Source organism: Capsicum annuum, unplaced genomic scaffold (assembly GCF_002878395.1).
Source record: "Capsicum annuum cultivar UCD-10X-F1 unplaced genomic scaffold, UCD10Xv1.1 ctg4117, whole genome shotgun sequence".
NCBI lineage: Eukaryota > Viridiplantae > Streptophyta > Magnoliopsida > Solanales > Solanaceae > Capsicum > Capsicum annuum.
In genome coordinates this window covers 294,374-317,207 of record NW_025848481.1, presented here as the reverse complement: position 1 = coordinate 317,207, position 22,834 = coordinate 294,374, and the positions used below count along the sequence as shown (strand labels likewise).

Below are 22,834 nucleotides of genomic sequence, written 5' to 3'. Positions count from 1 at the left end.
CTGGGAAACATTCATCCTCGAATGATGCTAGACATGCCAAGATTAGATTGGGAATAGAGAATACAGCTGAAACCATTCGTTAGACTCATCACCACATCGTTTCTCACTCCGAATGCAACATAGAATGCATAAATTCAAGAAATTACAGCTGAACACATAATAAATGACAGCTGAACTGCTGCAACTTTTATCAAAAGTGCATGATTTACGAAAGAATGGTACCTTCGGCTTAATCAGAATTCGCGGAAAATAGGTGTGGGTACTTGGATCGTATATTCGTCTCAGCTTCTCAAGTTGCACACTCAATAGATTGGTTTCGCCACAACACCTTTACCAAGGGAACTTCTTTGTTCCTTAGTCTTCGGACACTGAAATCAAGAATCTCAATAGGAATCTCATCAAAATAAAGATTTTCTTGTTTGTTAGCACTCACAGAGGAATCCACTACCACAACATCGCTAATATGCTTTATAAGCATGGAGACATGGAATATTGGATGAATAGAGGACAAGTCGGAAGGCAACTTTACCTCATAAGCTACCTTACCAACACGGCTAAGAATTTTGTAAGGACTAATATAACGAGGACTAAGCTTCCACTTCTTTTCGAATCTCTTCACCTCCCCTCATGGGTGAAATTTTCAGATACACTAGGTCACCAACTTCAAACTCAAGGTCTCTCCTTCTAACATCCGTACATGACTTCTGACGACTCTGCGCAGTTTTCAACCTTTCCCTAATCAACTTAACATTTTCCATAACCTCAAATACCGAATTAGGACCACTCATAGCTGCTTCACCCACCTCGAACCAACCTATAGGTGATCTACACTTCCTCTCATATAAGGCTTCAAACGGAGCCATGTCAATACTAGAGTGGAAACTGTTATTGTAAGTAAACTCTATCAACGGTAAGTGATCATCCCAACTTCCCTTAAAGTCAAGTATACAAGATCTCAACATATCCTCTAAGGTCTGGATGGTCCGCTCAGCCTGACCATCGGTCTGCAGATGAAAAGCAGAACTCAAAAGCACTTGGGTACCAAGACGCTTCTGAAAAGCTTTCCAAAATTGTGAGGTGAACTGAGTACCCCTATCCGAAATGATAGACAAGGGAACTCCATGCAGTCTGACTAGCTCTCGAATATACAATCTAGCGTAATCCTCAGCAGTATATAAACTATGAATAGGCAAAAAATGAGCATACTTAATCAACCTATCAACCACAACCCAAATGGAATCATGATGGCGTCGGGAAGGAGGTAAACCAATCACGAAGTCCATATTTATCTCTTCCCACTTCCAGGAGGGAATACTAAACTCTTGCATCATACCACCAGGTCTTTGGTGTTCAACCTTAACCTGTTGGCATATTGAACACTTAGCTACAAACTCTGCTATATCTTTCTTCATGCCACTCCACCAATAGATTTCTTGAAAGTCTCGGTACATCTTGGTGGCACCAGGATGAATAGAATATCGTGCCCCGTGCACTTCAGCCATAATCCTGTATCTCAGATCATCAACATTCGAGACACACAATCTACCCTGCAATCTCAACACACCATCTCCCCCTTGGGAGAAAACCTCTACTTTTTGGTCCTTGACTGACTCCTTCAGTCTGACCAAACTAGCATCTAAGTATTGCTTTTCCTTCACTTCCGAAACCAAGGAGGATTCAGAACTACTCTAAACCCCTATACTACCTTCAGTAGAGTCAAACAACCTAACCCCCAATCTAGCCAAACGATGTACATCATTAGCCAACTCTTTCTTACCTTCTACCACATATGAAACACTACCCATGGACACTCTACTTAGGGCATCCGCCACAACATTAGCCTTGCCCAGATGGTATAGCATACTCATATCATAGTCCTTTAACAATTCTAACCATCATCTCTACCTAAGATTTAATTCTCTCTAGAAAAACACATACTGCAGACTCTTATGATCAGTGAAAACATCAACATGGACACCATATAAATAGTGTCTCTAGATTTTCAAAGTAAACACAACAGCAGCCAACTCAAGGTCATGGGTGGGGTAATTTTTCTCATAGGGTTTCAACTGTTTAGAAGCATAATCTATCACCTTACCCTTCTGCATCAATACACAACCCAACCCACCTCTCAAAGCATCACATTACACCATAAAACCATCAACACCATCAGGCAAAGTCAAAACAGAGGCTGAAGTGAGTCGAGTCTTCAACTCTAGAAAACTCTTCTCATAAGATTCGAACCACAAGAACTTCACTTTTTTTAGGTCAATCGAGTCATAGGAGATGCTATAGAGGAGAAACCCTCAACAAAACGGCATTAATAGCTAGCTAAACCTAAGAAACTTCAGATATCAGTCAGAGAAATAGGTCTAGACAAATTTCTAGCAGCTTTGGTCTTTTGGGGATCAACTCTAATACCCTCAGAAGAAATGATATGACCCAGAAAAGCAACTGACCTTAGCCAAAACTCATACTTACTGAACTTGGCAAACAACTGGTGATCTCTAAGGGTTTGCAAGATAGTTCGGAGATGATCAAAATGTTCATCCTCACTACGGGAGTACACTAGTATATCATCGATGAACACTATGACAAACATCTCCAAATATGGTCTGAACACTCAATTCATGAGGTCCAAGAAAGCTGCTAGGGCATTAGTTAACCCGAAAGACATAACAAGAAACTCAAAATGGCCATAGCGAGTTTGGAAAGCAGTTTTTGGGATGTCACACTCCCTAACTTTGAGTAGATGATAGCCGGAATGAAGGTCTATCTTTGAGAAATAACTTGCACCTTGCAATTGGTCAAACAAATCATCTATTCTCGGAAGGGGGCACTTATTTTTTACGGTGACTTTATTCAGTTGGCGGTAATTAATGCACAGACGCAAAGAGCCATCTTTCTTTCTCACAAACAACAAAGGAGAACCCCAAGAAGAAACACTAGGCCTTATGAAACCCTTATCTAATAGATTTTAGAGTTGCTCTTTCAACTCCTTAAGTTTTGCAGGGGCCATACGGTAAGGAGGAATAGAAATGGGATGAGTATTGGGAAGAAGATCAATCCCGAACTCTATCTCTCTATTAGAAAGTATCCCTGGAAGATCATCCAAAAAGACATCAGAAAACTCATTGACGACGTTAACAGACTGGAGAATAGGAGTCTCAGACTTAGTGTCTTTGACTCTAACCAAATGGTAATTACACCCCTTGGAAATAAGCTTTCTAGCTTTGAGGTAAGAGATAAAATGACTCTTGGGTGACACAAAATTCCCAGACCACTCAAACATAGATGCACCTGAAAATTAAAACTTGAACACTTGGGTCCAACAATCAATAGAGGTATAAGAAGAATACAGCCAGTCCATACCCAGAATCACATCAAAATCTAACGTGTCTAACTCAATCAAATCAGCCAACAAGACTCTGTGAAGAACGGTAACTGGACACTTTTTATACACTTTCTGGGCAATAATTGAATCACCCAGTGGGGTAGAAACTAGGATAGGATCAGGAATAATCTCAGGACTCATTTCAAAATTCACAGCAATCAAAGGTGTAACATATGAGAAACTGGATCCAGGATCCAACACAACATACACATCAAACTGAAATATATGAAGCATACCAGTAACAACATCGGGAGAGTCCTTCTGTTCATGGTGGGATGGTAAAGCATAGAATCTATTCTGGCGCTGCCCGCTAGCATTGCTAGAAGAGTTTCCCTAAGCTGGGGCTGGGCGAGTCGCTGGAACTGGAGCAATAATAGTCTGAGTCTGGGCCTGAGGGCAATATTCACGACGCCATTGTCCATCCTATGGACAATCTCTAACTCTGTGACCCATGTCACCACATCGGAAACAACCCTTCTTGTCACCCCAACACTCACCCGAATGAGCCCTACCATACTTAGAACACAGGGGACGATTTGTCTTACTACCAGCACTGTACTGGGACCTGGATGCATATGACCTGCTACCTTGCTCCTGCCTATCTCTAGGCACAGGAGCACTAGTAGATGACGGTGCTGGCGTAGATGAATGATCTTGATACTGAGGGCGACTCCCTCCCTACGATCTAGTCTGACCCTATTCGTACTACTCGGACCTAGCTCTCTTATTCCCTCTCATTCTATATCTCTTCTTAATCTTGTCTGCCTCAATCTGTTGGGCATAAGTCATCAGCCTAGAAAGATTCATCTCACTATTCAGCATAGCAGACCTACACTCCTTAACCACATAACTAGACACTTCAGTCACAAACTTACTCTTACTAGCCCAATTATCAGCCACTAAGTCAGGAGCAAACTTGGCCAACTGATTGAACTTTAAAAAGTACTCCCTAACAGTCATAGAGCCCTATTATAGGTTCATAAACTCTTCCACCTTCGCCTCCCTTATCTCCAAAGGGAAAAACTTATCTAGGAATGCATCCTGGAACTCTTGCGAAGTTGTATGGATAACTCCCTCACCTCTACCTTTCCTACAAGAAACAACCCAGTTATAAGTAAGGTCTTTCAACCTATACGCAGCCAACTCCACACTATCTTCCTCAAACACATGCATCACCTGAGTAATTTTCCGCACCTCTTTTAAAAATAACCGTGGATCCTCATCAGACTTGGACCCATAGAATTCTCGCAGATTCATCCGCATGAAGTCACGAATCCTGGCAGAATCTAAATCACCTCCCTGCTACTGTGGAGCTGAGGCTGGGTTGGCCTAAATATTTTCAGTAACAACTTAGGCCAGTGCCTGAAAAGCTACCAGAAATTCAGTATGAGACACGTTTTTATTCAATGGGTCAGCGGGTTGAGGTTGCTGACCATCATTATTTCTTCTTGTTCGACGTGGAGGCATATTTCTGAAAGAGAGAGCACAAATCAATAGCAGAGAGAGACACTTTAAGCACGATAGACTTCTGAAAGAAAGAATCACACTTTTTCATAAAACATATTATGGTCTCTTGGTCATAGATGTGGTGCGCTACACACCGATGATTAAGACTCTACTTAACGCAGCTTGTCAGACCTAAGACACCTTAAAACCTTAGGCTCTGATACCAAGTTTGTAACACCCCGAAAAATGGGTCCCAAAGCATCGCACAGTGCTTGAGGTTACGAGTAGCCCCAAGCTAACCCTTTGAGCCATTGTCATTTAGTTCAACACAAATCAACGGGGATTCCATAAGTAACCCTTAAATATCAACAGAGTAATCATCATCCAAGAATAAAAGAATTTTAGAAAGATAACAAAATATGACTTATTAGTCAACTCCCAACATCTATACTGGTCTAACAAGCCTCTAAGAAAATCAATAAAACCAGCGATCCATTGAAGCATGCCCCAACTGACTCATACTCAGTTATCAAATGTAAACAATTCCGTGAAACCAACATCAGACATCACGTCCTCAGAACATGAGGACTTACCACAATAGACGATGTAGAACAGCATGCCCAAAGAATCACTATCGAACTTGAAACTGAGCATCTGAACCTACATTCCGAGAAAATATAGCCCACATCTGAAGATGTGGGTCATACCATGCAAAGGAACCGAGTATATGGGGGTGTATGCAGTTTTATAAACATCATCATCATAAATATTTATAAGAAATATGCAGGATGTATGAAAGACTCATATAGCTCAAAGAAAATCATCATAATCATGAGAGGATGAAATAAGTACAATAACACATGTGAGTCATCATATAATTTGTCAATCACTTTTAGTTCATCAAGAATATCAATTCTCATAATGTAAATATCATTTAAATCTTTCGAAAGAATAACTTTCACAATTCTACTTTCAAATCACTTCATTATTCACTATAGACACTAGGAAACACACACACACTAGGAGACCCTATAACCGACATAAACCATGTGAGCTACACAGAGTCCAACGTACAACCCACATTGGGTATAGCTGTCCTATCCTTGCCATCAGAGTAGGACTATCGATATCAAATCCACACAAACTAGTGATCACTATATAAATCAGCCTCAGGCTCACTCCTACGGGGGCACGTAGTTCTAGGGAAGTAAAGGCACTTTATACCTCCCACTTGGTGCTAAAGATTTCTCCCGGACATAGCTTAGATCATTTCAACGACAATCCATAACAAAATAATTTCAGTAATATATAAATATACATCGGGAGCCATCATGCTTCCCATCTATCAAAATCAACCACGTTGTGGATTTCTTTCACACTCGAGTTCAAAACAACTCCATTAAGACTAAAAGGTCAAATCATTCAAAATATCTCAAAGATTCAAAATCAACGTGCTGGTAACACACACTTTCTCAAAAAAACACAATTTCCAATAGGGATTCACGACCCAAATATAAAAATCATGATAAATATCGTTCAAGATTTATGCTTTATATATCCACACATGTAAATTCATCTTTTAAAATCACAAACATCAAGATTTCATAATAATCATCATAAGATATGGGTTCATGCTTCAAATTCGTAAAAATCAAATAAAAATCATGCCTTTGTAAAGAAAATTACTTTGGGCCACAAAAACAAAAGAGAGTTCTTGTTAAAAAACCCCACATACCTTGAATGATGAACTTTAGATCGATACTCATTTTTGAGATGTTAATCGTTCCTTTGAATGATGGTTCTTGGATTGTTGAATTAGGAACTTGGAATCTTAAATAAATTTGTAGAATTAATGGTGAACTTTGGAGGTTCTTGAATTAGGAACCTGGAATCTTGAATAAATTTGCAGAATTAATGGTGAAATTTGGAGGTCCTTGAAGTTTGATGTAGGAGCTTAGTGTTTTCTTTTTGAGGGAATTTGATGAAATATAACATATAATGCTTCTAATAGGCTTTAATATAGGATTTGGATGGATTTTGGGTGAGGGTGAATGACCATAACTCCCCTAAAAATCAAATAATTCTTGAATCTGACCTTTGGTGGACTGTTTTCATAGTCTGATGTGGATCAATCATAACGTTTTACTCCAATATCCAAATTGGATGAAACTAATTTCATTAGAAAGAGGACTCTCATATATTTCCTTTGATATATAGTATCTCAACCTGATCATTGTGTACGAGGAGTTATGATCGTTTGAAGTTGACTCAAAAATTTGCTTTTGGTAGGCTGAAGTAGATCGACCATAACATTTTGCTCCGCTAGAAAAATTGGATGAAACCAATTTCATTGGAAAGAGGACTCGTAGAGATTTCCGTTGATATATAGTATATCACCCTGATCATTATGTACAAGGAGTTATGATCGTTTAAATTTAGAGCAAGAATACGCCAGGCCTCAGTACTTTTTCCTGCATGTTTTACCGTTCACTACTATTCATGGTTCGATCGGAATGTTCATAACTCGTCGATCGGGTGTCTGTTTTGGATGATACACATATAGTTGGAAATCTTATTTGATACTCTACACAATGGTTGGTCATAATCTAAGACATTCCACTCGAAAAATTTATAATTCATTCTAGAAGATAGAACCCAACACGTTTACGCACAAAATTTCAACGAAATATTTCTCGGGGTATTACATCGGCATGTGTCATGAAATCACTAAAGCTCCCACTATGCGTAGGGTCAGGGGAAATGCCTGACCACAAGGGTATATTGTACGCAATCTTACCATGCTTTTTTGCTAGAGGCTATTTCAAAGGCTTGAACCTATGACCTCCTGGTCACATGGTAACAACTTTACCAGTTACTCAAAAGCTTCCTTCACAATAAATAAGTTGATATGAAACCAAAATAAATTGGTAGAAATACTACGTGCTCAATAAAGATGACTTATGTATCTGTATCACAATTTATCACTACAATTTCCGTAGTTTTACAATATGAAATTAGTAATTTTTTGACAAAACATCCTAGCAAGACATGGATGTAATCATATTTTCATACATTTTCTACAAATGATACTTTTCTTTGATAATAACTTCATGATATCTATATAATGGTAAAGAAAAAAAGCCTACAATATTTTTAAATTAAGGCAGAAACTTTAGGACATGAACCATTGCAATCATAGTCGCTGTTATTCATATTCACATTTAAATTATATTGTTGAAATATCTAGAATATTGACACTACTAAACTTGATATTTATATTTGTTTGAACATTTCTATGATGTATAAGTTTTCTCTTCAATATTATGTACACAATAAAATCAAATGGGAAAATGACGAAAATACCCCTATGATTATCCCAAAAAAATTCAAAAAAAGTCCCCACAACCTCAGTTGCAGCCCATAGGTAGTACTTACGGCCCGTAGGTAGGGTCGTAGGCATCAAATCACTTTTTCAGCTCTCGGAACCTACTTATGACCCCTAACTGACGTCCCGTAGGTAATGCCTATGGCCTGTAGGTAGGGTTGTAAGTTTTAGAGCTTTTTTCAGCTCTCAGGACCCACTTACGATCCCCCAACCTATGGCCTATAAGTAGTTCTTACAGCTTATAGATAGGGTGCGTAGGTAGATAAACAACTTGACAGGGCTTTAGTAAAATGTCCAAAAAAATTTATTCTGACATCAGATTAAGGCAAAACTAGAAGCATTGGAAACAAAATTCAACTACCTATTATTTGGTGGATTATGAGCTCAAAAACACTATATAATATATAAGTTATGCTCATTTGAAGTTGACTATAGCAAGATAATTCACTGAAAAACAATCGGTAGGGGAGGTTTTGACTTGGACAGGAGTTTGGAGTTACTTGAGGCCTTAATAAATGTATAAATAACTTCCAATAACGTTGGGGGATCTTCTTCCATTTACACAACGTTGGGTGCAAGACGATTATAAATTTTTTGGGTGTTACACAAATCCCTACAACAAGTATAAGTGGGAGGCTTAAATTATTTTAAGGACAATGAATGCACCATCAAAGTGAGTTTTTATTAAATTCCTACAAAGTTTTACTAAGAACAGGTGTCTTAGGGGATTTTTTTCTCCAGATGTAGAAAAACTTGAAGTCTTCGCACCTTTTCATTTACATTATTAATGAGGTTCTGCAACAGTTCGGCTTTCATCTTCTCTTCTTTATTTGAAATCTCACCATTTAAAAGCACGGCAAGGCAAACATCTCAGGTAATACTTAGAACTTGAATAAAACTTGATCCCTGTAATTTGCATAATAAGTTGAAGATGAATAATAATCAATTATTATAATTATATAATAATAAATTTTTATTTCCTTCTCTTTATATGTGTCTCATAAAATACATACTTTTCAAGACAAAATTAAAACCACAAAAACTCTCTCTCTCTTCATTTTTTAAAATAATAATAATAATAATAAATCATTCGTCTTACCACAAAAAAAACTCAGTTTTATTGTACAAAATAATACCTATAATGAGTGACCAATTAAATTAAAATTATATTCTATAGTATTAAAACTTAAGTAATAAGTATAAAATAATACATGTCATGTTATCGAAATCATGTCCATATATATCTATAATCTATAATCTATAGTATTTTGAAAGTGTGAAAACTCTTGGAAAAGTGAATCAAACTTTTTTTCTTCATTGAAATTCTCACTTTTAGGCAAAATAGTTTGTTCATTATTTTATTAAATTATTATTTAATTATAGTTATTATAGTGTCACATAAAATATACGGGATCAAGAGTTTAAAATATATGGTAAGACTTTTTCTTAAATTAAAAGTTCTAAAATATGTGATAAGAGATAATTTTATAATCAATTATAGTTTTACCTTATATAAAATTTGTACATATTATAACTAAACTTACTATAAATATTAGCATTGATGATGGGAGAAGGAATCTACTTTTTTCTTTTCACACAAGCATTAATTTTAGGTGTAGAATCTCTACTAATATTCTTATATTCGAATTAAGAAAATGCCTAATTAACATATGTTTAAATGAAAAAGACAATAATTAGAAAACTAATTAACATAGGTTTAAAAGGAAAAAACAATATTAGAATAAGTAAATTTCCTAATTAACCTAGGTTTGAAAGGAAAACACAATATTAGAATATATAGGAAACTTGTTATATTACAACAACAACAAACTCAGTGTATTCCCACAAAGTGAGGTCTAAGGTAAACTTGTTATATTAATATTTATATTTAAAATTTTTTTAAAAGTTTATTAATATCCATCTCTTGTTCTCCATACAATTTATTGTTCCTAACCAAGTGAGTTCTTTAAACTATATTCATATTGTTTTATAGCATGTGATAACTTTTTTTAGTTATTTTATTATTGTATCTCTTGTTTGATTGGAGAGATAATTTTTCTTGTGATTTGTGTTAAGTTTTCTAATTTTTTAATACATTTTTTATGATTACAATCTTGATAGTATTCATTATTAAATAGATGAATTTGTTTGTGATTTTAGTTAAGTTTTCTAAAATTTTAATATTTTCTTGAAGTTTACAATAATAAACCATCATATATTATTGATCCACATTTCTTACTGAGACCTTTCTACTTTTTTTTTTTTTTGAAATATTGATGGTATCTATGATTGAAGAGACAAATTTGCAAGTGATTTGAGGTAAGCTCTCTAAAATTTTTGTATATTTTTTTTTATGTTTATTAAAATAAACTATCATTTATTTTTGATAGACAATCATTGAAAAGTTAATTTTTAATGATTTTAGCATGCTCTTCAAGTTTAAAAAGATGTTTTGGACAAGTGAAAAAGAGATGTGTGAAGAAAGGTACAGGTAGGCTGATGAAGACTGGGGGAAAGGGGGGAGGGGGAGTGATTAGATAAGGCATGGCACAGTTTTAACATTCTAAATCGATATTGTCACAATTACCATGTTGATATGAAACCAAAACAAATCAATAGCAATATTACATGCTCAATAAAGATGTAACTTAAGTATTGGTATCACAATTTACTACTACATTTTTCGTAACTGTTCAATATGAATTAATAATTTTTTACAAAACATCCTAGCAAGACATGTATGTAATCATATTTTCGTATCCTTTCTACAAATGCTACTTTTATTTGACAATAACTTCATGATAAATATATTTGTTTAAAAAGAAAAAGGCTACTATGTTTTTAAATTAAGGCAGAAACTTTAGGACATGCACCATTGAAATCATAGTCGATGTTATTCATATTCATATTTAAATTATATTGTTCAAATATCTACAATAATGAAACAATTAAACTGGTTATTTATATTTGTTTGGACATCTCTATGAAGTACGAGTTTTCTCTTCAATATAATGTACACAACAACATCAAATGGTAGATTCAAAAGTAATTTTTAATTGAATGAGAAAAACTAATGCTAGCTTAGTTGATTGTTTACAACTTAAAACTATAATAATTATAACTAGAAAATCATATGCAACTAAAGAAACATCTCTTTCTTCCCTGACTTCTTTATTTCTTTACTTTTTGAGACAAAAAATATGAACAAAATTATTTTATATTCAATTACTCAAATAATTTCTTTTCAATTAATAGTTTTCCTAAATCATTCAATTTCTCGTGAGATGTTGGTGATCTTAAATTAAAATTATAATCAAATTAATTTTAAAAAAAAAAATTCTGTGAGGCAATTATTATAGGAACTCTATAAGTAATATATGCTTTTAGAAAATAATTTAAAAAATTAACATATTGAAATATTTCATACCTTTCTACTGACTTTATCCCACTTTAACTATTGTTTTAATTCCTGTTTTGTCCATTAAGAAAAACAATAAATGCAAGGTATAGTTTATTAAGTTACTCCTATTTATTCAATGTGTCTTTTAAAATCTAGACGTATTACCAAGACATTTCTTTACAATATGTCGTTTAGAATCTAGAGGTATTAACAAGAAATTTCTTTAGTATTAAGGATAAAGTTGAAAAAATTGTTAACTTTATTCTTGAATTCCTAATTAATGAATTTTAAGCTAAAGCGACATTAAAATGAAAAAGAGAGAATATTTAAATGTACTCAATATTTTCTTATGAAAATACTCTACAAGATTATAACCTTAATTGTTAAAAAATAAGGGGGACTAATGTATTGGGTTCATTTGCTTTAAGTTGAAACCAACACTGTGTTGATTATTGGTTGGAATTATAGGTTCAAATGATATCCAGTCATCTTGATCTTAACAAATAAGATATCATACAATGATCCATACTGAGTCCCATAAATATTTGTTTATCCATTAATGAATAACTATTTACTCAAGAACATTCATATTTAATAATTTTGATAATATTTTACGAAGTCCTATCTAATTACTTGACTCACACGTGCAATTCACGTTCAACTAAACTACTAATTGCTGACTTTGATATTAAATATCAAAGTACAAAAAAACTAGGAAACCAAAAATAAAAATAGTACATGATACAATTAAAATTTAAACAAAATAAATATACAAAACATAAGACATAGGTGAACAGATTGAAACCTTGAAATGTTAGTGACTTAATGATAATTTTACTCGGACTCTCCAAATATACAACCGGGTGAATGTCGGGTCTCCAAAAGTAGTGGCTTTTCAAGGATAAACTATTTGGGAGTCTTACTACAGTCTCTACTATCTATTTGCAGTTTAATTTATATAGGCTGGAATCTATATGTATCAAAAATGATATAGGTGAAATTAGAATATATATGTATAACCTATCACAAATGTATATTTTTTATGTATTCCCTACTTGTTCTTATTATTGGGCATGCATGTTATGTTGGAGAAACGTTGTACTGCTTATGTTTAATTTTCACAATAATTGAATGTTGATTTATGGGTACACAATCCATATATTTTTATCTCTAGATAACAGCTTCATCCAAAGATGTGTTTCACCAATCCTGAACAAAATGATAAGATAAATCTAGGTGTTCGATATATGGGCTTGAACTCTGAACAAAATGATGGATAGTAAGTGTATGCTAGAAAGCCCAAAACTAAGGTTGGAAAGAGTGCTAGGAAGGAATGGTATCCTCTGAATCCCAATACAAAAGCTTGGGGAAAGCAGAAGACTAAAACTTGGGGTCATCCAGATGTTTTGGATATATCGGGAGTGCACACAAATGTTGGATCAGGATGGGGTTCTAGATATAACTGGTATGCACCTAATGATCCTAAAAAAAATGCAATGTCGCAGCTGCATGATGGAGGTTTCCCATCGCCTGCTGTAGTTTCTCCTGCTCGGAAGAATGTTAGGGATTGGTCTGCTAGAGCTGCCTCAGCTCATCCCAAGAATACTTCCCTGGTTGCTGATGATGATAAGGCCAGTGAACATGATGCTGAGGATAATGAATTGAAAGAACATGATGCTGATGATGATAAGGTTAGGGTTCTAATTTTTTTCTCCAAATACACATAAAATAAAGGCAAAAGTTATAACTTATAAAAGAAAAAAAGTGTTTACTTATCAACACTGATAACTTTTGTCTTCATTTTATGGGTGTTTGAAGATAAAAAGAAAATAAGAACCCCGGCCTTATCATCATCAATATCATGCTCATCCAATTTATTATCCTCAACATCATGTTCACCGGCCTTATCTACATCAGTATCCGAGGAAGTATTCTTGTAATGAGCTGAGGCAGCTCTAGCAGACCAAGCCCAAGCATTCTCCCAAGCAGAAGGAACTAGAGCAGTCGATGGAAAAAATCAATCATGCAATTGCAGAATTGTAAGTTTTGAGGATCATTAGGTGCATACCAATTATATCTAGAACCCCATCCCAATCCAAAATTTTTTGTGCTCTCTCGATATATCAAAAATATCTGGATGACCCCAAGTCTTAGTCTTCTACTTTCCCCAAGATTTTGTACTGGAATTCTGAGGAGACCATTCCTTCTCAGCTCTCTTTGCACACTTGTTTTAAGGCTTCCTAGCATACATTTCTCATCCATTATTTTGTTCAGAGTTCAAGCCCATATATCGAACACCTAGATTTATCTCATCATTTTATTCAGGATTGGTGAAACTCATCTTTGGATAAAGCTATTATCTGGAGAAAAAAGCATATGGATTGTGTACTCATAAAATCAACATTCAATTATAGTGAAAATAAAACACAGACTGTGCAACGTTTCACCAACATAACATGCATGACTGATAATAAGAACAAGTAGGGAATACATAAAAAATATACATTTGTTATAGGTTATACATATATATTCTAATTTCACCTAAATAATTTTTGATACACATAGATACCAGCCTATATAAGTTAAACTATAAATAGATACCAGAGACTATAGTAAGACTCTCAATTAGTTTATCCTTGAAAAGTCACAACTTTTGGAGACCCAACATTTACTCAGTAGCATATTTGGAGAGTCCGAGTAAAATTATCATTAGGTCATTAGCATTTCAAGGTTTCAATCTGTTCACCTATGTTCTATGTTTTGTATATTTATTTTCTTTAAATTCAAATTATATAATGTACTATATTTATTTTTGTGATTGCCTATTTTTTCTGTACATAGATATTTTATACAAACTCATAATTACTAGTTTAGCGTCACGTGCATTGCACGTGTGAGCCAAGTAATTAGATAATACTTTGTAAAATAGTATCAAAATTATTAAATATGAATGTTTTTGAGTAAATAATTATTCATTAGTGGATAGATAAATATTTATACGATTCAGTATGGATCATTATATAGTGTCTTATTTGTTAAGATCAAGATGGGTGGATATCATTTAAACATTTAAATCCAACCAATAATCAAAGCAGTGTTGGCTTCAACTTATAGAAAGTGAAGCAAAACTTTAGGCCCCCAACTTATTAAAAATTAAGGTTATAATCTAGTAAAGTATTTTCATAAAAAAATATTGAGTGCTTTTTAATATTTTCTCTTTTTCATTTTAATGTCACTTTATCTTAAAAATCATTCATTTAGGAATTCAAGAATAAAGTTAAAAGTTATTTCAACTTTATCCTTAATGCTAAAGAAATTTCTTTTTAATACGTCTAGACTCTAAAAGATACATTGTAAAGAAATCTCTTGTTAATATTTCTAGATTCTAAAAGACACATTGAATAAATAGGAGTAACTTAATAAACTACACCTTTAATTTATTGTTTTGCTTAATGGACATAAAAGGAATTAAAACAATAGTTAAAGTCGGATAAAGTGAGTTGAAAGTTAAGAAATTTTTTAATATTATAATTTTTAAAATTATTTTCTAAATGTATATATTACTTATAGAGTTCCTATAACAATTGTCTCAAATTTTTTTTTTAAAATTTATTTGATAATAATTTTAATTTAAGATCAACAACATCTAGAAATTGAATGATTTAGGTATAAACTATAAATTAAAAAGGAATTATTGGAGTAATTGATTATAAAATAATTTTCTTCATAATTTTGCATCGCAAAAAGTAAAGAAATAAAATTCAAATAAGAAAATATAAAAATACTTTTTTTTTTCTTTAAAGCTTCAGTTTAAAGTTTTGATTTAGGAAACCAACTATATTAAGTTGCTCCTAAATCAAAGTTTGAAGTCAGGAAAGAAAGGGATGTTTCTTTAGTGGGATATAATTTTCTACTTATAATTATTATAGTTTACAGTTGTACACAATCAACTAAGTTAGTATTACTTTTTCTCACTTAATTAAAAATTACTTTTGGATCTACCATTTGGTGTTATTGTGCAAATAATATTAAAGAGAAAACTTATAGATCATAGAAATGTTCAAACAAATATAAATATTCAGTTTAGTTGTTTCACTATTTTAGATATTTCAACAATATAATTTAAATATGAATATGAATAACATCGACTATGATTGCAATGGTTCATGTCCTAAAGTTTCTTCCTTAATTTTAAAAACATGGTTGTTTTTTTTTAACCATTGTATACATATTATGAAGTTATTGTCAAATAAAAGTAGCATTTGTAGAAAGTGTATGAAAATATGATTACATACATGTCTTGTTATGATGTTTTGTCAAAAAATTATTAATTTCATATTATACAACTACTAAAAATGTAGTGATAAATTGTGATACAGGTACTTAAGTTATATCTTTATTGAGAAGGTAATATTGCTACAGATTTATTTTGGTTTCATATCCAGAGCTGACTTTTTGGTCAAGCAACTTAATACACTGCTTTAGGCCCCCAATTTTGGGGGGCACCCTTTACATTTATATATATATATATATATATATATATGTTTAATTTCTTTAAAACTTGGAAAGAGTAAAGGGGCCCCATTTGTACCAAGAATAGTTAAACCTTTTTTTCTTAAGAAAAGCAAAAATTATAATTGGCTTAAAGAAGAGTAAAAGGGCCGCCCTATTAATACTCCTCAAACGTTTTTTCTTTCAAAAAGGAACAACTTTTAAAAGGCAAATACACATTTAAAGAATTTGATTCGACTAAGTCTTAAAAAAGGCAAAATACATATTTATAAAAAAAAATATGGAAGAAAGAATAAAAATTAATTACAACTTTTTATTTGTATCTTTCCAATTAAAATGAGATCTTTCATTTTCCTTTTCTTGATTAATGAAACTAACGTACATATTTTGATATTCATCCTATTTCTTCTCTATTTATTTACCTTCAACTCTTTTTTTTTTTCAATTCTTACATCCTCAAACTTCAATTGTTCAAGAGATCTTTTTCACATTATTATTATTCATTTCAATTTTTTCTTAAATATCAAGACTGTTGATAGTTTTTGAAGACTGAAGATAATATTTTGAGATCAAGTTATTAAATTAGGTTCTATTATTTTAATTTTATTTTTTTTATTTTAAATAATTGTTCAAGCATAAATTGATATTTGGTAGACATATTTTATTGTTTATTGATATTTTTAAAAATTTTAGTTGAGTAGATATAAATTATTCTTTTACTATTTATTAAAATTTAAATATGTCAACAAGAAAATATGAATCCAGTGCTTCAAAACTTAAAAAAAAATGAATTGAAATTTTGGTAGAATCTCAAAAAGAAGGTTTAGATAAATTTTTAATAAATAATAAGATAACTGAATTAGAAAATATCGGAGAATGTTATCAAGATGATAAAGTTATTAATTTAGCTGAATTACATGATAGGAGTAATAATATTCAAAATTAAGAGGAAAAATTAATAAGAAATCTAATATAGTTCCTCAAGAAAATCAAGAACTTAATGAATCAAATAATTTTATTCTTAAAAATATATATGATCCTAGTCAATGGATCAATATCGATACAAAATTGAGGGACTTACTAGTGGAAAAGGGACCAATTAGAATTAGTGATACAAATTTTCCAAATGATAAATTATCAAGACATTTTTCTAATGTCCACTATTTTCAAATTTTAGAAAATGGGGAAAGGCAAGAAAGAAAAATGGTTAATTTATTCTAGAGATTTAGATAAAGTATTTTATTTTTGTTGTAAATTGTTTAATACAAATTCTAATATTAGTAATAGTAAACTAGAAAGTGAAGGTAGTAGAGAATGGAGAAACCTTAGTGCTGAACTTAAAGCTCATGGGATATCAAAGAACATATTATAAATATGGGTTCATGGATTGATTTAGCAGTAAGATTGAAGAAAAATAAAATAATTGATAAAGATGTTCAAGATCAAATCAATAGGGATAGAGAACACTGAAAAAATGTATTATCAAGAATTATTGTCGTAATAAAAACTCTCGAAAAAAGTAATTTGACATGTAGGGGAAAAATGAGAAAATTTATCAAGAGAATAATGGATTTTCCTTAATTATAATAAAAAGATTGCTGAACTTGATCCAATCATGCAAGGGCATATTCGACAAATTAAACATGACGAAATTCACAATCCTTACTCAGGACATAATATACATGCGTTAATAAATTTATTGGCAAGTGAAATTAAAAATAAAATTATTGAAAAAGTTATAGAAACAAAGTATTTTTCAATTATACTTGATTGCACTCCGGATACTAGTCATCAAGAACAAATGGCTTTGATATTGCGAAGTGTGGATATTTTAGCAGCTCCAATAAAAGTTATTGAGTATTTTTTAGAGTTTCTAAAAGTGGATGATACAAGTGGTAAAGGCCTTTTTGAAGTTATTGTAGATGAAATTAAAAATATTGGACTTGACATTGATAATTTAATAGGATAAAGATATGATAATGGATCTAATATGAAGGGAAAACACCAAGGAATTCAAAAATAACTTTTAGATATACATCCTAGATCATTTTATATTCCATGCAGTTGTCATAATTTAAATTTAATACTTTGTGATGTTAATTCTTGCACAAAGGCTATTTCATTTTTTGGAGTGGTACAACGTATATATATTATTTTCTTCTTTTACTAAGTAATGGAAAACTTTAAAAGATAGTGTACCTGACCTATCTCTTAAATCATTGTCACAAACGCGATGAAAAAATTGTATTGAAAGTATTTAAGGCCACAAGATTTCAAACTCCACAAATAAAATATGCTTTACTGAAATTAGCAGAAGTTAGCGAGGATCCAAAAACTAAATTTGAAGCTAGTTGCTGAGCAACATATGAACTTGAAAATTTTGAACTTTTATTGGGTGTGACTATTTGGCATGATATTTTATTTCAGTTAATTCAGTTAGCTAATCCTTGCAATCAAAAGATAAGCATATTGATGTTGCTATGGATCAATTAAGGGGTTTAATTTCCTTTTTAAAAAAATATAGAGAGCAAAGATTTGTAGGTTCTATGATTTCTACTAAAACAATTGCATTTGAGATGAATGTAGAACCTGAATTTTGTACAAAACGTGTACTACATAGAAAAAATAATTTGATGAGACTGTTAATAATGAATTCATAAGGTCTCCCGTAGAATCTTTTAGAGTTGAGTACTTCTTATATATAGTAGACCAAGCTATTGTTTCTCTTCTAAATAGATTTGAACAATTTGAATCTTATGAAAATATTTTTGAATTTATATTTAGTGGTAAAAAAATTGAGATCACTAGATGATGCAAATTTGTAAAACCATTGTCTTAATCTTGAATGTTCTTTAAAATACAATAATCATTCTGATATTGATGGTTTAGAATTATTTTTGGAGTTAAGAGCATTAAGGGTGATAGTACAAGTAGATGACAATACTTTAATTGATATACTCGATCAAAAATAAAGACATGATTGTTTTCCGAATGCTTGTATTGCTTATAGGATAATGTTTATTGTTCTTGTAATAGTTTGCTCAGCGGAAAGAAGTTTTTCAAAATTAATATTGATAAAATCTTACTTGAGATCGACAATGTCTCAAGCGATATTGAGTGGATTAGGTATATTATCAATTGAAAGAGAATTATTAGAAGAAATTGATTATAAGATATTTATTCGTAACTTTGCTTCTCAAAAAGCTAGAAAAATACATGTTAAATAAAAATTATATAATATATAATTTTTTTTCTTAAAAAAAATATCAAAGGTCACTCATCGAAGTTTGGCTTTAGGCCCCCAATACTGTTGAGCCACCCCTGCTCATATCAACTTAGTTATTGTAAAGGGAGCCTTTGAGTAACTGGTAACATTGCTTCTATATGACCAGGAGGTCACAGGTTCTAGCCTTGAAAATAACCTCTGATAGAAAAGCAAGGTAAGGTTACGTACAATACACCCTTGTAGTGGGGCCCTTCCCCAAACCCTACGCCTAGCGAGAGCTTTAGTGCACCGGGCTACCCTTTTTTATCAAATTATTTATTATGACAATAGCGATTTAATTAGTAAGTTGAAAATGTATCATGCATTGTCTAATCACTCCTCCCCCATTTCTTCATCAGCCTACCTCTACCTTTCTTATAAACTATTTTTGGTAGCCTCTCACACCTCCTTAGTGGTAAATTCACGCATCTTTTTTTCACATGCCCAAAACATCTTAGTCTTTCTCTCCTCATTTTGTATTCTATGTAGGTCACACCAATCTTACTATGTATAACTATATACATCATTCCTAAATAATTCTATCTCTTATTGTATGTCCATATATCCACCTAAGCTTCTTTATTTCTAAAATGTATGCATTCTTAGTGTGCCAACACTGTCTCCCATATAATAAAATATGTCAAATCATCACTATGTAGAACCTACCTTTATGATTTCATGACATATTCTTATCTACCAATTCGTCGAACGTGAGCCTATCCATTTTGTCTGCCCCACTCCAATATGATGTATGATGGCATCATCAATCTCTTTATTTTTTTTACTATAGACCCTAGCCACTTGAAAATTCCCTTTTGGGAATGAGTGTGTATCAATCTTCACTTTTCCCTCTATCATGTGTAATATCACTAAGCTTGCTCTCCAGTACTCTATTTTAGTCCTGTTAAACTGAAGCCTTTAATTTTTAGGGTATTTCTCAAGGAATAACTATGTGTGCAATGTTCAATGCAATTTCATTTGCTAATAACACATACTATGTCAGTGCTCCTAAAATATGTTGTGTCAGCTCCACCATCACTAAGGAAAATAAAAGTAGGATAATGGTTGATATCTAATGCTACCCTATCCTGATCAAGATGTGTTATGAGCAACCTCCTAGTGTAACCTATCTTGATAGAAAAGTATTTTGAGCCATCTCCTAGTTTAACCTATCTTGATAGAAAAGTATTTTGAGCCATCTCCCATTTTTATTACTAGGTCTTAATCATACATGTCCTCAATTACCTTAATGTATATCACAGGGGCACCGCTAAATATAAATATTTAGAGAAGGAGATAAAAAGAATAAGTTTATTAACTCTGGCAGCAAGCTTCTAAATACAGAATATACAACTAACTGGACCTAAAGTGCAAGCCACTATCTGCACATTATATATAGCTAACTAACTAAAGATAACTATTCCTTAATATGCTCCAAACATCAGAGACTTAATCAAATTATAACAACTAGTAACATGAGGTAAATAAAGATAGTTAATACACCCCCTCAAGTTAAGTAAGGAGCAACAATTCCTAACTTGGAACAATACCTAATAAAGGCTGATTTAGGCAGTGGCTTGGTGAAGGTATCAACAAGTTGATCACAAGCATGAGTATGAGTAACATGAACTCGATGAGCGTGAACCTGATCACAGACATAAGCAAATTCTTTCTGCCAAGGAATTGATGACAAATTTAATCATGTATGGATGGTTTCCAGTGATTATGATGTCGTCAACATAGACAAGCACATAAATAGTTACAGCTAAATGCTTCTATATAAATAAAGAGGTATTTCATTCTGTTATGACAAAGCAGAGTTTAAGCAAATGTTCATGCAGAGCATTATACAAAGCCCGAGGTGCTTGTTTGAGGCCATAGATAGCCTTATTTAGTCTGCATACATGAGTTGGAAATTAGGGATTAATAAAGCCTCGGGGTTGAGACATAAAAACTTCTTTATCCAATTATCCTTATAGGAAAGCAATATTGACATCGAGTTGATGGATTGGCTAATTGTGTTGCATAGGTATAGATAGCACCAATCTTACGATTATTGGTTTAACAATAGGACTGAATGTCTCATGAAAATTTAATATAGGATACTGTGTAAACCCTTTTGCAACTAAATAAGCTTTGAAACGATCTATAGAACCATCTGCTTATCTCTTGATCCTATACAACAATTTGCAATCCACAACATTTGTTGACATATTTTGCGGCATAAGTTCCTAAGCCTGATTTTTTTATTAAAGCATCATATTCTACTTTCATCGCTTGTCTCCACTCTTCATGTTTATCAACCTCTTTGAAGGTTACAGGCGTAGGTGTCAAATGGGGCAGAAAGGAAAGTTTACTTTTAGGATTCAAGATATTATTCTAGGACTGAGTTATAATAATATTTGAAGATGGTGGTGGAATTGGGGCATAAAGTATTAAAGGAGAGGGATCAAGTAATTGGTTTGTGGGATTTGAACCTTGTTGGGTTGGCAGGGGTTGAGGAGTGGCTTCACTAGTGGTTAGGATTGGTTGGTAGGATTGTAGGTTTGTGATTTTTCATTAATGGTATGTGAGCAAAGGTTTAGGTGTAGCAGTGTCGAGAAAAAGGTGCAGGAAGTTGATTAGAAGAAGGAACATGGAGATGTGTATTACCTGATATCTCTAGAGCTACTAGTACTTGGTTGTTGCTATTGGAGTGATCATTGCTAGGGGAATAGGTGTTATTGTTGGAGTTGGACTCTACATGGACTAAAATAACGGATGGAATAGAGAGAGGAGTAGTTTGAGTTATTGTTGGACTGTCCTCTTTGGAGTCAGTAACTTCCCAACTTAATTGGGAAGTATATTTTCGTAAATGGATGAACAATTGTTTAAAAAAATTGAACATCGCGACTGATGATTGTTCAAAAAAAATTCTTTTTCAAAAAATTGAACATCGCGACTGATGAAAATTTTGGACTGGACGGGGTCAAAGCACATGTGAGCATGGTGAGTCTGAGAGATACCTAAATACACACATAGGGTGGACCAGGGTTCAAGTTTATTTTGGGTATAAGGTTTAAGCCATGGGTAACAAAGACAACCAAAAAATTTTAATGTGTGATAGTCAGGAGATCGACCAAATAATTTTTGGTAGGGTGACTCATTATTGAGGATGGGAGTGGGAAGTTAATTAATAAGGTAGACTGCATATTGACAGGCAAAAGATCAAAGTTTAGAGGGTAAGGATGATTTATAAAGAAGGGTTTTAGTAGTTTCAAGAATATGACAATGTTGATGTTCAGCTATGGCAACACGTTATGGTGTGTAGGGAGGAGAAATTAAGTGTTCCATGCCATGTTTTTGAAGATAGGGGTGAAGACCGATGAACTCACCCCCTCCATCTGTATAAAGTGAAGAAATTTTTGTTTTGAATAAATTTTCTACTGAAGG

At 32.8% G+C, this 22,834-nt stretch overlaps 1 pseudogene; it reads left to right on the top strand.

The window, feature by feature from the left end:
• Positions 1–12,818: 12,818 nt before the first annotated feature.
• The window catches only part of LOC124891840, a 97,297-nt pseudogene continuing 87,281 nt past the window's right edge, over positions 12,819–22,834 (top strand).